This window comes from Solanum lycopersicum, chromosome 2 (assembly GCF_036512215.1).
Source record: "Solanum lycopersicum chromosome 2, SLM_r2.1".
In the NCBI taxonomy this organism is placed as follows: Eukaryota; Viridiplantae; Streptophyta; class Magnoliopsida; order Solanales; family Solanaceae; genus Solanum; species Solanum lycopersicum.
This window is the reverse complement of record NC_090801.1, coordinates 22,278,257-22,287,453: the sequence shown is the minus strand read 5'-3', so window position 1 is coordinate 22,287,453 and position 9,197 is coordinate 22,278,257. Positions and strand designations below refer to the sequence as shown.

The 9,197-nt window shown below is 32.3% G+C and overlaps 1 long non-coding RNA gene across 1 annotated transcript; it reads right to left on the bottom strand.

The window, feature by feature from the left end:
- Positions 1 to 4,160: 4,160 nt before the first annotated feature.
- LOC101251828 (uncharacterized) lies at positions 4,161 to 6,891 on the bottom strand. The gene is made up of 4 exons (XR_739308.4): positions 6,606 to 6,891; positions 5,445 to 5,556; positions 5,211 to 5,260; positions 4,161 to 5,135 (listed from the first exon to the last, which is right to left on the bottom strand). It is a non-coding gene; the product is annotated as an uncharacterized lncRNA (long non-coding RNA).
- Between the last annotated feature and the right edge of the window lie 2,306 nt (positions 6,892 to 9,197).

Below are 9,197 nucleotides of genomic sequence, written 5' to 3'. Positions count from 1 at the left end.
AGTTGGTGTTTACACTAGTATATGAATGAATGAAAATGAAGACCGTATGAATGAATGAAGCAGACTCTATGATTTCTGAAAGATGCTCCCTAGTTGAGGTCCCATATGTTGAGTCCTCATTTTGGGAAGTCTCAATGTCAAGTCCATGATTCCAACATATCATAGCATATGAAATGATATGAACTATGTGATATGATATGTGAAATATGTTGTGTGCTGTTTGCAAAATAATATGTATGATGATGCATGAGACTCTCATTGCATGACTTTCCTAATCCGATTTGGCAAGTCCACTGACTTGACTTTCCATAACTCATATCGTTAGGAGAGAGCTCTTCATAATCATGCATGTCCATGGTTTGTGCTTGCATATACCATACTTAGTAAAATTGTGTACTAATCCCATACAACTCTCTACTTTTAGGTCTGGTGCAAGTGAACGCTTGAGCCTATGAGACTGCGCTGAAGTTATCTGAACAAGGAGCATTCATTCGGACTTGGCGGGCCCTCTTCCTTTTGAGTATGCCTGTCTTTTATGTTCTAGCTTAGATGTAGACATGAGCTAGTGGAGGATGTTCCACTATTATTTCTTTCTCACATTGTTTCAAATATTGTATTGGTGCCATTTTGGCAAGTATACATTTAATGTAGTTATGAACTATTTCATTCATTTGAGTATCTTGATATTAGATGGTTATTGTGAATGATTATGAAATTAATAGATGATCTTATTCGAATACGATATTTTCTGTTCTGAAGTCTAAGTATACTTTAACTAAACAAAATCTTCAAATTTTCCGCTAAAATTTATCTAGATGATGTAACAATGACGTATGTAGGCTTGTCTGGAACCTCTGAGAGGTCAACGATGCCAGTTTCGGCTAGTTTCTAGACTCCGATCGTGACAAATAGAGTATCAGTGAGGATTCTGAGAAATGGTTCCTTCATTAGAGTGAAAAGAGGTGATGTTAATAAGGGTATGCATAAGTTTGATCCAAAAAGGGGATGTTGTACCTTACTAGAAGGATTGGTAAGTCCAAGTTCTCTTGGAAGCAATGATCTTATCTTTGATGGGTTTACCCTAAGCGGGGATGATGAGTTGAGTAGTAGCGTTTTTGATATCCCTAGATTTTCCTTTTATTCTTACTCAAGCTTAAAACCAAAGAGTTTCGAGTAGCTTTATCATGTTATCTTTCATATGAGTATAATTTGCATGTTCTCCATACGTTATGCATGTATCACACGACACTATTTTATGCATGTTTTCAAGGATTCTTATTGCATGAAAAGGGATTATTGATAAGTTGCATGTTTCTCATGTTTTTTGCATCTTGATATATTTGTGAGTGTTTGAATTCATGAGATCTTTTAAAGAACATGCTCCATAACACTTTTGATGTAAGGGAATCTTGGCCCAATAAGGAGGTGTTGAGTTTTTGCTTAAATGAGGAAAGATGAGTCCCTTCAAAAATGTGTGACTTTGTGATTTGGGTAGTGTTAACATAGGCTCACTCTTGAGAAGTGGTAGTGTGATTAGACATTATTATTGATTTGTACCTATGAATTGTAACAATTTCCCCAAATTATGCATGTTTAGGAAAACTAGTGTTATGCTAGAATTGAAATTTTTGAAATAACTTTCTAATATTATGAGGTGCATAGTGTGATCTACCATTATGACTTCATAAGGAAGGGAGTATGAGAATATTTTTGTTAGGAGTAGAGAAATTCTCCATAAAATGAATTGAACTTTGTAAAATTCTTGTATATGAAGGAGAAGGAAATTCCTTCGTCAACAAAGACTACATGGTGATGATATGTATGTCCTTGGTAGTGTTATACCTAATGTTAAAGAATTTGTTGATCTACATTACTCATGATCTATGTGCATATAGTATGAGTTAGTTAGCTTTGATTTGCGTTATAATGATGAACATGCATGTGTGTAATTTACAAGTTATAGCATATTGAGCCTTTTGGGGAAAATAAAAAGTGAAGATCATGTAATGATTAGGAGAAGGATGTTCCTCCTATGAACATTAGAAGTGTCTATGTATTTAATGCATTAGGAATGAGTGAATGAAGTCTCTACTTTCTTGTTTTTCATTGAGTACATAATGGTCTGAAGTTGGTGTTCCTTATAAGTTTGGTGCATTGACTATTATACGATGATATGTTGATATTGTCATTTGAAGAAGAATGTTTCCTATGTGGGGGGTTCGGACCCTCAAAACAAACTAGGATAATCTAGAGCCTCACATTTGCCTTAAGAGTTTATAAGTTTTTTATAAGGTGTGTCACAACTTGTAGTGGTTTTTTTATGAAGTTTGATGTCAAATGTCAAAGGACGACCTGGACGTTCGCAAACTAATCGTTTGTGTGCTAGTGTGCCTTTGTATGTTTGTCTTATGTTGGAGTGTTGTTTGGAGTCTTAAATGATAGGGAAGTATCTTAATATGTAAATATTCATGTAAAGGGTCAAAACATCTAGGAAGGACTCCACATGGACCACAATAAGGGTCTTTTTAGAGGACCCAAAAGTTAGAAAATCATTATCAAGGCAATGTCAAACTACGCCCATGCAAACGACGACAAGTAGACTGGTCGACGCTCTGTCTATTGGGGGTGTGTATCCACACTTAGTTGTTATAGATTAGCCCCATGATTTCCATAATCTCTCAATTTAGCCTATAATGTGGGTCTTGTGATCTTTATTAGACGATGTTTTTATTGTGTGTAGACTGTAGTGTATTTTTTTTAATCCTAATTCTATATAAATAAATTGATTATGAATGGTTGAGAATCGGCCTATGGTGATCATAGCTTTGAGAATTAGTAAGTTGACCTAAATCCCTAATTATAGTCTTCAACTTGATATTGTATTGTATGGTCCATTTATGGTGGCGGTGTTTACATTCTTGTCTATCTATACATGTGGTGATCATGGACTTAAAGGAAATAGATGTAATGTGTATTTTGGTGATGATGATCACAAGTATGAAGGTCTTGTGTAAGTCTTCAATTCTAGTATCATGATCTAGGTGTACTAATGATGTTATGTATATGTTAATGATATTGTTAGGGTTAGGTATAGTCTATATGATTAAGTGTGATGAATACTCTTTTAGAATTACCCTACCTATGTAACCCGATATCAATGTGTGATCTTAAGCATATTAGGAGTTTTATATTGAAATGTTGAATATGTTCTTGTCTCCAATGATGTAATGTGGGTGTGTGGCCTATAGTCCCTAATACTCTATATGTGGATTGTTTATGGCTTGAGGGATATCGTATAAGTATTGTGATCCTTGAAGTGTGGTTTACTCAATATCATGTTGTTACTCTTAGGTGATCATGATGACCTATATGTATACAAACACACCACATGCACAACTATAAGTGTAGTATGTTCATGAAGTCAATCGAATGAATGGAAGTAAGAAGATGCATCATAACAAGGATGACTTGAAAAGTGTACTAGTGTAGATAAGGAAATGAGACTTTACCTGTGCATTGCACAGATGAACCTTGAGATAATAGTTACTACGGTGGTTTCTTTATATACATACGTTATCAATGCATGATTAAGCTATGAAAATGATGTATGTGAGATGATGACAAGTATATGAATACAAGGGATTGGAAGTGATTCTCTTATGCATCTTATTACTATGTTATTATGTAATGTATATGACTAATTAATAATGAGCATGTGGTGTCTAAATGTGTTTATGTGAAAGGATTTTTCATATATGTACACATACACAGACATGAATGTTTTAATGCACTACAACAAAAGAGGTTAAGTGACATTTAATATTCCTTTTAGCGGCAATATTTAATGCCACAATAACTTTTAGCCGCATTTAATTTATTGTCATTGAATTCAGTGTCGCTAAAGCCTTTAGCGGCATATATATATAGTGCCAGTAAAGACCTATAATAGCCGCTAAAAGTAATTACTTTTAGAGGAATTTGTTTGGCGGCAATAACTATTGCCAGTAAAGCTTCCACATTTATAAATTATAATTACCGATAAATGAGACCTATTTTTGTTGAAATTACTATGAAGATTATAATTGACCAGGAGTTCACCTTAACTCATATGTATAACTAGAGAAATCAATACAAAAATAGTAATCGAAGAATCACCAAACTCAAACGAAATTCATTCCATTATAAGAACAATCAAAAACTTGATACATCAACTTTATTGTCCTCTAGTGGTAAAAATATGAATTACGTACAAGATCGTGTTCAAGTTATCAAAATTAAAAGAAGTTTGCAAAAATGAATAAGCAAGAAAATTGAGTCAGTGAAAGTGTGACAACTTAGATCACGATCATATGTAATATCGAGAGGATCTTATTCTTCCTTTTGTTATTAAGGACTTGTTGTCTTGCGCACACAACAAAATTCTTCTAAAACTTGCTTGGTATAGGTTTGAGCTCAAGATTGCCCCAACAGCAGGTGTTGGCGGAGGGAGCCATGATGGCAAGGCAGAAATGGAGATTACCCCAACAGTAGATTCAACAATTCTTTCTTCAAAAAAATATTTCATACTCTTCTGTGAAATACCATCAATCTGCATACCAGCAACTATGCTTTGCTTCACCTCTGCTACTCTTTTTTTCGTATCTTTGCCTTTTTCACTAAACATGAGTTTCTTACCGTTTTCTTTATGACCATTCTTTCCATAACCACCCATTCAAACCAAATCTTGTATATTTGGATCAGCGACCTTACGTTCATCGGTTGGCCCACTTTAAATGGTCTGCCTATCAAAGGGATTTCCTCCAAAATATTTTCAAGGGAAGAATTCCAACAACAATAAGTGAAAAATCTGCTACTGCGGGATATGCAAGCACCTGTTTTTGTGGACTACCTGACGACTTGTTATGCAAGACTACATGTTCAAGTAATTTATGCACGACTACCTATTCAAGTAATGAGAAAATAGCATGAACACTATTTAACTACCTCTTTACCTTCAGATAGGCAAGAGGATACTACACCAATCAATTCTTGTAGAGACGTTTTATTCTTCACTTCATTTCAGTCTCAATATTTGATATCTCGCTACCATCTGTACAAAAAGCTTCTCCTTCTTTCTCTTCACTTGGTGTTTGTCCCTGTTAAGGTCACCAAACTTTAAACATAGGCACCAGATAAGTTTATTTCATATTTGATTATATATGAATTAGGACCTTACGACCAGCTTCATCTAGAATCTTATCAAGCATTATATCCTGAAGATCTACAAAAGTGGTTTCAAGCATGTCAAGATCAGCCTGGTTTGCAAATGTAAAAACTGCGGATGCGAGCATTACAAAAGTTCACTGAGTAATTATGTATTGTTTCATCTCTAGAATGAATCTTGGATAAATGCTTAGTATTGATTAATTTGTGGTTCAGAACAAGTATCGAAGCAGTATACTGACATTCATTTTTACTGAGCAACATATTATTGCATCACTATGGTGCCACAATTCTTTCAGAACAGCATCACCAGCTTGAGAATCAACCTGGAACAGGTCTCCTCCTGTATGCACCCTGAAATATAATCGGGAAATAGTTAGACCAGGTACAACATTCACTGTCACTGCGAGTTCCATGCAAATATTCAGATATCAATTAGTCTCTGAAATTCAAAGAACAAAGTATAACGAGGTCAAAAGTAATTCTTTTTCCTAATTGCAATGACAGGTTGATTAGTGATATGATGTTTTACACGTAGCGATGCAAAATGTCACAGCAATGACGTTTAAAAACCATACCTATGGCCATTGCAACTCTCTAGAGCCTACTATACTTCGTAAATATTGGTGAGCCATCGCAGCTACATTATCCTGGTAGTGACATTTAGAAAAGCTACCATAGGTTGTACAGGAAATTATACATAGGTAGTATATAATACAAAATTTTATTCTGTACAAATTAAGAAAAGCTACCACAGGTTCATTTATCAATATCGACAAGGATTTGCACAACTAAAATAGTGTTAACACTGAAAAGAAACAAAACTGGAATGTTCATCAAGCAAAGAACAACAAAAAGACTAGAGATATGAAAGTTTTTTATTCACATGGAATCAAAATCTGGAAGTACAAATATTCACTTGATTCTTACATCACCTTGACTAGATCATGAAATAGAGAACTTTAAATCAACTTCTCGAGCTAAATATAGAAGAATGCAAAAATTACAATTATTTACAGTTTTACACTGATCAAAGCAACTCAAGTTTTTGAAAAGTGAAATCCAAAGGTTGTCAAAGTAATGTTGAAAGATAATACCAACATTGCAAAATAATAATAATAATAATAATAATTGAAAGACATACCTGATTAGAAACAGTAGATCAAGTTTTTTGCTAGATATTTTGTCAAATACTTTGTGGATCTAGTAACTTTTCTCATCTTATAAACAAATTCAAACCAAATTATAAGAAAATTGAAGATAAATCCATATTATCTAATAGACTGATAGCACATGCATGTATACATTACCAACGAGAAAGAGAGATCAAATAAGAAAAAATTCAAATAGAAATTCTTAAATAAGCTGCTGAAATTCAGGAGAAAATTAAAGAGAGCGATTACCAGTTGGAAGTTCGAAGTAGAAGAAAGAGCAAACTGAAAGAATGAGAAATTGTTGATGCTTCAGATTGAAAATCCGACGTACGTAGCCATTGAAGGAGGCCTGCTGATGCTTGAGAGAAATGTGGTGAATCAAGCTATGGCTTCAGATGGAATGGAAAAAAGGGACGAGACATTTAGGGCCCGTTTGGCCATAGATTTTGCACATCAAACTTGGGAAAAAATTTGGCAAATTTTGTTTGTCCATATACATTTCTATTATTTGACAAATTTTTTTGGCAAATTTTCCAAATTCCCAAATACTAGAAAAAACTAGTATTTGGGACAAATTCTATTATTTGGAAAGTTTTAAAAATTCAATTTTTACCCTTAACTTTTTATTTTACAAAAATAATAATATTTATTAATACCAACTAATTCATTTATCTCCCATCACATGGTATATAAATTAGTAGTTCTATTTTTATTCAATATAAGAAAATTTACTCAATATTTTATTTTGGTAGATAAATATTACGTTGTTGATGCTGGTCTACGGAACACAAGAGGATTTTTAGCTCCATTCAAAGGAATGCGCTATCATTTGCAGGACTACCGAGGAAGTGAAAGAGAGCCTAAGAATGGAAAAGAGCTATTTAACTATAGACATGCTTCTCTGAGAAATATAATTGAAAGAACTTTTGGTGCGTGGAAAAGTAGATTCAGAATTCTAAGACAAGGCATGAACAACTATGAATGTGACATGCAAGTGAAAATAGTAATTGCTTGCGCTGTATTGCATAATTTTTTACGTGAACACCAAAGTAGTGATGGAATATTCAATGAATATGAAAATGATGATATGGTTATTGATGAAAGTGACGAACTATTGGCTCAGGGAAACAACATCGCTTCATCTTCTCGATCATTTGATTCGGAAATGCAAGTTCATCGAGAAGAGATTGTTCATAAAATGTGGGAAGATTATATTAAAGAATAGGTTGAGCTCTTTCAGAGAGAAAGCATAGGTTCTTCAGTGATTGCAATATTTATTTCCTTCTGTTTTCTTCTCTTTTTTTTCCGAATTTATATTAGTTGTATTTTCATTATCATGATTAGTACCAAGACCTTTTCACTATACGAATATTTACTGTAATGATTCTTGTTAATTTGTTGCGGAAGTCATAAATATTGTTACATGAGATTTCTATTGTGCTATGTAAGACAAATTTATGGTTAGTTTGATAGTTTTAAAAACTTATGGGTATAAATCATATTTCTTAAAAAAATGAAATATGTTTCTCAAATTCTATGGCCAAACGCTAGCTTAGAATTTGGGAACTGAAACTGAATTTGGGTAGAGAATGTTTTGGAATTTTATTCAATTGAAAGGAGTGTTGGTTGTATTTTTAATTTTTTAAGTAATTGTCATTATTATTAAAGCTATGGAAAACAACTCAGAGATCACAAACCTACAAAAATAGGTATACTCATTTACATTCATGAGTAGCTAAACTGTTTTATTCCTAATAATCTCTTGTTGATTATAATTGTTTATCATTTTTTAATGATGTTATAATAACCATCTTTAGAAAGTTTGCTACGAAAATATTCTGCGAATAAGTATGCCCAGACTATGTCATTCTAAAGTTGAAACCGTTAGGCAAGAAGGCCGATTAGGGGAGTAAACAGAGTTGAGGCGCTGTAAGGGTAATCGATCAAAGAAGAAAACCGTAGTACTGACCAGATTAGATGATTATTAAATCATTATTATTACATAATAAATAAGTATAATGTATTAAGAGGTTAGAAGGAATAAAATTTTAGCAAAAACATGTTAAAATGAATTCTTATTTAGTAAAAGATGATATTAATTACAAGATATTAAAACTCTATATATTGAAAGGCCTTAATACTGATATAAAAAGAACAATTTATGAAAAATTATTGTCATACGAGATAATCGAAAAAACAATCCAAGGTTGGACAGAATTAATTATACTAGATGATTTTGACATAGATTTATATGACGATCTAGAATTATTCATAGATCAATGATAGATTTATTATACTTACAATTCTGGAAAGAAACTAAAGAAGAAATAGAACTACTTAAAAAATTACAAATTGAAAATTTATAAAATATTTGAGAACTAGAGAAAATGAATATTTAGAATATATTGCAAACAACGCTAATGAAATACAACGATTAGATCTACTTAAAAAAGAATATTATGAAAAAATATTTTATTCTTAAGACTTTGAAGAATAATCCAATATCAAATAAATTAACTACTATAACAAAAACTAAGATAGAAAGAAGAGTACGAAAGACACAGAAAAAGTTAAAAACCTTATACATAGAATATGAATTATTACAACTTACTAAAACAAATACTAGCAAAACAAATCTTTTGATAGATATAATTTCTAAAACAAAATATAAATATGTTTGTTATCTGAAAAAACAATATGAAAAAAGAAATATATAAGCAACAACTAATAGAAAAAGAATTGAAAAAGGACAATAATTAAAAAAACAGAAAAACAAGACTAGAAGAAAATATGTTAGCAGGAGTATGTGATAAATAAATAATAGCACAAAGAAAAGTTATA